This window comes from Balaenoptera physalus (assembly GCF_965194825.1).
Source record: "Balaenoptera physalus genome assembly, chromosome: 1".
Classification (NCBI taxonomy): domain Eukaryota; kingdom Metazoa; phylum Chordata; class Mammalia; order Artiodactyla; family Balaenopteridae; genus Balaenoptera; species Balaenoptera physalus.
This window is the reverse complement of record NC_138882.1, coordinates 78,101,751-78,109,583: the sequence shown is the minus strand read 5'-3', so window position 1 is coordinate 78,109,583 and position 7,833 is coordinate 78,101,751.

Sequence of the window (7,833 nt, the reverse complement as noted above, 5' to 3'; positions counted from 1 at the left end):
GCTGTTCAGGGTCTTTTGTGTTTCCATTCAAATTTTAGAATTATTTGCTCTAGTTCTGTGAAAAATGCCATTGATATATTAGTAGGGATTGCATTGAATCTATAGATTGCCTTGGGTAGTATGAACTATCTAACAATATTGATTCTTCCAATCCCTGAGAATGGTATATCTTTCCATTGGTTTGTGTCATCTTTAGTTTCTTTCATCATCTCCTAGTCTTTTAATAGTAATGATAAAGACTAAATTTGTATGCCAGGTTCTGTATGAAACACTGTTAAAAACGATGGGCCCAAAATGGAGTCACTTATGCTAAATACCACATCATGAAACTGAGATTTACTGCAGTTTTGGCTCTCCCAGAAATGGAATCTTAAACCCGTCAATCAGGAATTACCTAATAAGCACCAGTTAGGTAATCTGCCTGATAGACCCTTGCCATCCCTTAAAGGAAAGTAACCCTGCCATAACCAATCTGTTTTTTTGGCCTAGTACAACTTCCTTGTTCCTGCTCCTATCTGCCTATAAAAGTCTTTTATTTTGTACAGCTCCTCAGAACTCCTTTCTATCTGCTAGATTGCATGCTGCCTGATTCATGAATTATTGAATAAAGCCAATAAGATATTTAAATTTTACTCTGTTGAATTTTATTTATTAACAGCACAATTTATGGATTTTCTCATTTAATCTTCACAGCATTATATGGTAAGTAGTAAAGTAATCTCCATTTTACAGATGAGGCAACGGAGCTTAGAAGGGAAGATTAATATGTCTAAGATTACACAGCTGGTAAGGGATGAGGCTTTTGATCTGTGTCTGCCTGTCTACAAAGTCCATACTCTTAATCACTGGACTTTTCTGACTTTTGAGTTATTCATACATTTGCTATCTCCAGACATATACATTTTATTTTATTTTTTGGGGGTGAAAGTGTTTCTATTTTTCTTTCACTTTTTAAGGATATTTTCACTGGATACAGAATTTCTAGGTTGACACTTTTGTTTTCTTTCAACACTGCAAAACTATCATTATATTGTTTTTTGACTTCCATACTGCCTGTTGAGAAGTCTGGGGTAAATCTTGTTGCTTCTTTGAAGGAATGTGTTTTCTTCTCTGGCTGCTTTACAATTTTTCTGTTTGTATTTGAGTTTAAAGCAGTTTTTTATTTTTTATTTTGTGCCTAGATGTGCTTTTACTTCAGACATATACATTTTAAATCAAGCTGTTCCTTTTAAAGAATTCTCCTTTCTCATTGGCATATTTCAGTTTTGAATAAATTGTGTGCCCCTGTATTTATAATCACTTTCTTTTAGAAACATCTCCTTGTACTTTCTTTAGTTTTGTTGTTGTTGTTTGTTTGTCTTTTCCCCCAGCTCTGATGGGAAAGAAAGACTCCTCTTTCTGTTTTGGTTCTGCCAGGGAGGAAAAATAGTTTTCCCTCCACCCTTCTAAGGTCTTGGCTGAGACATCCCCCCACCCTAATAAAAAAAACAGATTAACAGGAGAAAAACAGACAGAATTTTAATAATAGGCATAACTCCTATATACATGGGAGATACCCAGGAAAACTGAGTGACTACCTGAAATGGCCAAAGCCATCACCTTAAATACTATCTTCTGCTAAAGGCAAAAGAAAGATTTTGGAGTTGGGGGAGCCAGTTTTGGGAGGTTGTCAAGAAAGGCACAGTAAAGAATAAGGTTGTTATGCAGATTTAAGTCTGTGACTTCTCCATTGATAAGAGTTTCTTGTGATTTAGAGTCATCTTTCTCTTCCTGGTATATATAGACACCCTTATAGTGGAGATTTCCCTTATAAATGTAAATTTCCCTTACAACCGGTAACTTCTCAGTTTTCAGAACTTTTCCAGTGTCTGCTATTTCTTAAAAATAACCAGATCAAGGTAATTCTTATGCCAAAGAAGCATGTTTTGGAATGGCATATTCTGCTCCCCTTCACAATGAATTACAAACAGCCAACTGCTCTTTTCCAAATAATGCAAATGCTTAAGCTATAGCTAATCAAATAATTTCCTTGCTTTGCTGTCACCTTTTCTCCATAAAAGTCTTTCTCCAAGTTCCTATTTGTGGAGCACTTCTAACCACTTTCAGTTCATCACTGCCCAATTGGAATTGATTTTTGCTCAAACTCTTAAAAAATTTTTAATACGCATCAGTTTATCTCTGAATAGTTTGTGTGCAAATGAGGATGATGTAATTTACCTTCCAAAATTGTAAGTATTAGAGGTAATATATGTAAAGTGCTTCCTCCTTAGTAAGCATTCATATGCTTACATACTAACTATTAATTTTGGTCTCTTAGTGTGTAAACTATATATTGCTCTTTGCTTTTGTCTTGTCAAATGACAAAACTAAAACAATTAAAGAACAAGTTTGATGATTTTTATTCAAGGAAAAGCAGTCTTTGGATTGGGGGTGTATAGTGCCTCACAAGAAGTGGAGCACATTTCCTGAGGGATTTTGGGCAAGAGTGAGTTGTTTTCTTTTTTAATAAATTTATTATTTATTTATTTATTTTGGCTGCGTTGGCTTTCGTTGCTGCGTGTGGGCTCTAGCTGCGGTGAGCGGGGGCTACTCTTTGTTGTGGTGCACGGGTTTCTCATTGCAGTGGCTTCTCTTGTTGCGGAGCACAGTCTCTAGGCTCACGGGCTTCAGTAGTTGTGGCACATGGGCTCAGTAGTTGTGGTTCACAGGCTCTAAAGCACAGGTTCAGTAGTTGTGGTGCATGGGCTTAGTTGCTCTGTGGCATGTGGGATCTTCCTGGACCAGGGCTCGAACCCGTGTCCCCTGCATTGGCAGGCAGATTCTTAATGACTGCACCACCAGGGAAGCCCCCAAGAGTGAGTTTTATAGGGAAGTATAAGGGGCAATGTGAAAACAAGGCATGATTGGCTAGGAGGTCAGGTATTTTCCTATAAGCCTGGAAAGTCCTATTTTCTAGGAAAAGGTAAGCTAGTTAGAGTTGAGTTTGAAAATTCTAGTTGATGTATTTTAGGTTTCCTTGATAGGTGTTTTCTTAAGTGCAGGCTAACTTAGGTTTAAATCTGTGATGTGGCAGGCCACTGGGGCAGCTGACATTTTTGTGGATCCCAGTATACTAATTAACTGTATCAATTCCCCCCATTTTGATCAATACTTTCAGTTGCACTGAGAGTATTGATCAAAATGTAAGGTATTAGCCCCACTCTAAGCTATCACTTCTTGTCGATGTTGGAGTCAGGTTGACTCTCTCCATAGGTTAGTATATGGAGGTCTCAGTCCCTTAGTTGACTGTTTTCTTCATCTCATTTTTGACATTCTAGGCAAAGGGAGATCATTTGTCTCATTGTCAGTGGCTACATATTTGCACTTAAAGCTTTTGAGACAACACAGCACACAAGGGAGACTATTAAAATGACTATAGGCAGAATAATTCCCGCTCCAAAGCCACAGTCCCCATGGCCCAAAACAACTTAGATCAAATAGATCAAAGAAAGACTGCACTGAAGAAGACAATTTTTAAAAAAAATTTTATTGGAATATAGTTGATTTACAATGTTGTGTTAGTTTCTGCTCTACAGCAAAGTGAATCAGTTATACATATACATATATCCACTCTTTTTTAGCTTCTTTTCCCATATAGGTTACTATAGTATATTGAGAAGAGTTCCCTGTGCTATACAGTAGGTCCTTATTAGTTATCTATTTTATATATAGTAGTGTGTAGATGTCAATCCCAATGTCCCAGTTTATCCCTCAGCACTCCCCACCACTTTCCCCCTGGTAACCATAAGTTTGTTTTCTACATCTGTGACTATATTTCTGTCTTGAAAATAAGTTCTTTTGTACCGTTTTTTTAGATTCCACATATAAGTGATATCATATATTTGTCTTTGTCTGTTTGACTTACTTCACTAAGTATGACGATCTCTAGGTCCATCCATGTTGCTGCAAATGGCATTATTTTGTTCCTTTTTATGGCCGAGTAATATTCCATTGTATATATGTACCACATTTTCTTTATCCATTCCTCTGTTGATGGACATTTAGGTTGCTTCCATGTCCTGGCTATTGTAAATAGTGCTGCAATGAATATTTGGGGGTGCATGTATCATTTCAAATTACGGTTTTCTCAGGATATATGCCCAGGAGTGGGATTGCGGGATATGGTAGCTGTATCTTTAATTTTCTAAGGAACCTTCATACTGTGTATGAACCTTCATACTCCACAGTGGCTGTACCAATTTACATTCCCACCAACAGTGTAGGAGGGTTCCCCTTTCACCAGCACTTACTGTTTGTAGATTTTTTGATCATGGCCATTCTGACTTGTGTGAGGTGATACCTCATTGTAGTTTTGATTTGCATTTCTCTAATAATTAGTGATGTTGGGCATCTTTTCATGTGCTTGTTGGCCATCTTTATGTCTTCTTTGGAGAAATGTCTATTTAGATCTTCCATGCATTTTTTGATTGGGTTGCTTATTTTTTTGATATTGAGCTGCATGAGCTGTTTGTATATTTTGGAGATTAATCCCTTATTGGTCGCTTTGTTTGCAAATATTTACTCCCATTCTGTGGGTTGTCTTTTCGTTTTGTTTATAGTTTCCTTTGCTGTGCAAAAGGTTTTCAGTTTAATTAGGTCCCATTTGTTTATTTTTGTTTTTATTTTCATTACTATAGGAGGTGGATCAAAAAGATCTGGCTGCGATGTATGTACGAGTGTTCTGCCTATGTTTTCCACTAAAGTTTTATAGTATCCAGCCTTACATTTAGGTCTTAATCCATTTTGAGTTTATTTTTGTGTATGGTGTTAGGAAGTGTTCTAATTTTATTCTTTTACATGTAGCTGTCCATTTTTCCCAGCATGTCTCATTGATCTATATTTCTGGTTTTGTGCCAGTACCATACTGTTTTGATGACTATAGCTTTGTAGTATAGTCTGAAGTCAGGGAACCTGATTCCTCCAGCTCCGTTTTTCTTTCTCAGGATTGCTTTGGCTGTTCAGGGTCTTTTGTGTTTCCATACAAATCGTAAAATTTTTTGTTCTAATTCTGTGAAAAATGCCATTGGTAATTTGATAGGGATTGCATTGAATCTGTAGATTGCTTTGGGTAGTATAGTCATTTTGACAATATTGATTCTTCCAATCCAAGAATGTGGTGTATCTCTCTGTTTGTGTCATCTTTGATCTTTCATCAGTATCTTATAATTTTCTGAATACAGATCTTTTGCCACCTTAGGTAAGTTTATTCCTAGGTATTTTATTCTTTTTGATGTGATGGTTAGTGGGGTTGTTTACTTAGTTTCTCTTTCTGATCTTTCATTGTTAGTGTTTAGGAATGCAAGAGATTTCTGTGTATTAATTTTGTATCCTGCATCTTTACCAAATTAACTGATGAGCTCTAGTAGCTTTCTGGTAGCATCTTCAGGATTTTCTATGTATAGTATCATGTCATCTGCAAACAGTGACAGTTTTACTTCTTCTCTTCCAATTTTGATTCTTTTTATTTCTTTTTTTTCTCTGAAAAAGTCCTAGCTGTAGCTAGGACTTCCAAAACTATGCTGAATAAAAGTGGCAAGAGTGGACATCCTTGTCTTGTGACCTTAGAGGAAATGCTTTCAGTTTTTCACCATTGAGAATGATGTTTGCTGTGGGTTTGTCATATATGGCCTTTATTATGTTGAGGTAGTTTCCCTCTATGCTCACTTTCTGGCAAGTTTTTGTCATAGGAAACACTTTCTTAAGCCAAATGGCTCTTTCAGTAATCTTAGGTAGCTGAGTTTCAACTTCCCCAGAACTGTGACTCCAAGTACAGCAAGTGGTGTTGGCTAGAGCACAGACACCTTCTTTCGGTCTAAAAGATAATCAAGGCCTATTCTATTACAAGAACAACTTTGGCCAGAGAGTCTACAGATTATTGTCAGGCAGCTATTGGTTTGCCAGTAGCTTCTGTGATAACTTTAAGAGTTAAGGAGAGGTTCCTGATCACAGCCTCATTTACACTTCCTCCTAATCAGGGAAGTAGGAATCTGCCACAGGAAGCAAATTTTGAATCAAGAATGCCTCCTGGTAATTCTCAATTGATCTGTAATTTTAGTTGAGAGGAGCAGCCCAACGTGAAGCCTTGGTTTGATTGTGGACAGTCAGAGACATAAAGAGTTAGCTCAGACCATAGTGTCCCACCATTTCCCAATTACTTAAACATTGAGCTTCCCGTGCATGCAGGGGCACTATCCTCCACAGATAAAGATAAACCTGGGAGGAGCACAGATGGCACCACCAAAAGAGGTATTCCATGGTGGAGAATATTGGAATAGGAGTGCAGAGTGATCAGCCAAGCCCTGGAGGTCAGATGATTTATGATTTAAGAGTTAAGGGTCTGTAGACTGCACAGAGAGTATTGTTCTGATTTCTCTTTCTGTTAGTTGTTCTGATTTCTCTTTGTATTAGTTGTTAACTGGACGCAGAGAAATTGACTTACAGGGTCAAGGTTAGGAGTCTAACAGGATATAGAGGGTACTTCATTTGGTCCAGAGAAACTGAGGCATTGGAAATCAGGGAGATGTTTGTAACAGGCAGAACTACAAAATCACGAGCATCATAGACCAACTGGGGTCTTTGGTGGCAAACCCAATAATCAAATAGGTCTCCCCATTTGCAAAAGCCCCAGAAATACAGATGCTAGCATTATCTTTACAAGTGACAGGAAGAAAAAGAAGAGTGGTGAAGCAGGTACAAAGGGGAGAAGGTATTTCATGATGAGAGTGAAAGGACCAGGATTCTTGTTCCAAAGTCTTGGGTGGAAGCATTCTACTTCATGAAATCAGCAGCTTCTTATTCAAGTAAACTTGATTTTGAGCATTTGTACAGGACCAGATGTCAGGTGGAGCCTTTTTCAGTTGTGAAATATACATGCAAGATTTGATAACCTTGTAATTTGGCAGCAGTGTCAGTGGTCAAGGATTCTTGGTAGAGTCCTTTCCATGAGTCTCACTTTTGCAAAAGCATTAGAGTAAAATAATAACTGTCTGTTAATGACAAAAGACTTAAAATGCCCATGGATAAAAATCTGATAATTCATTTGATAAGGAAATGTAGTTAATTCTGTGTTATACAATAAGTTAGCATGATAATTGGACACTGAGTATATTGACACAATTCTAGAATCTTTAAACAATTTCTGGAATACCTGTATCAGTAACATATATCCATACACATATAACCTAAGAAGGTTTATCATCACTTATTTGACAATGCTTCCCATGTAATTTAGCATACCAAATAAACCTAATTAGTTCAACATCTCTCCTTTACAAGCTGAGAGACAAATCCCTTGAGAATTCCAAGGGGGTCTCTGGGAAATCTCAGTGTTAACTCTGAGGTAAAAAATGCTGCATTTAGAATTTGATTTTGGGAAAATGTGAAAATGACAAAAGGTTTGAACATTTGACTAAATAGGATCACAGATCATTATGAAAAAATAATTATCTATTTAAAGTGACTATAAAAGATTTTAAAGGCAAATGCAGAAGGTTGCATAGTTATGAACAAAACTTAGCTCTTTTAATATTGAGAAGACTGTGTTTTCTTAAGTAGTCAGTGACCTGATAAAGGCAACATGAAGCACAGGAAATTATTTTGGTAAGACGCAAAACATTTGCTTTCCAGGTAGATTATCAGAAAGATTAAAAAATAATAACAATAAACTTTCACAGCCTTTTATATTAAGAGCAGACCAATAGTACAATAAAACTTTGTTTTTTTTAACAGACAGAAGACCAAGTCTAATTTTGCCCCAGGATACTTTTTGATATTAAAATTCATTTTTTAAAAATT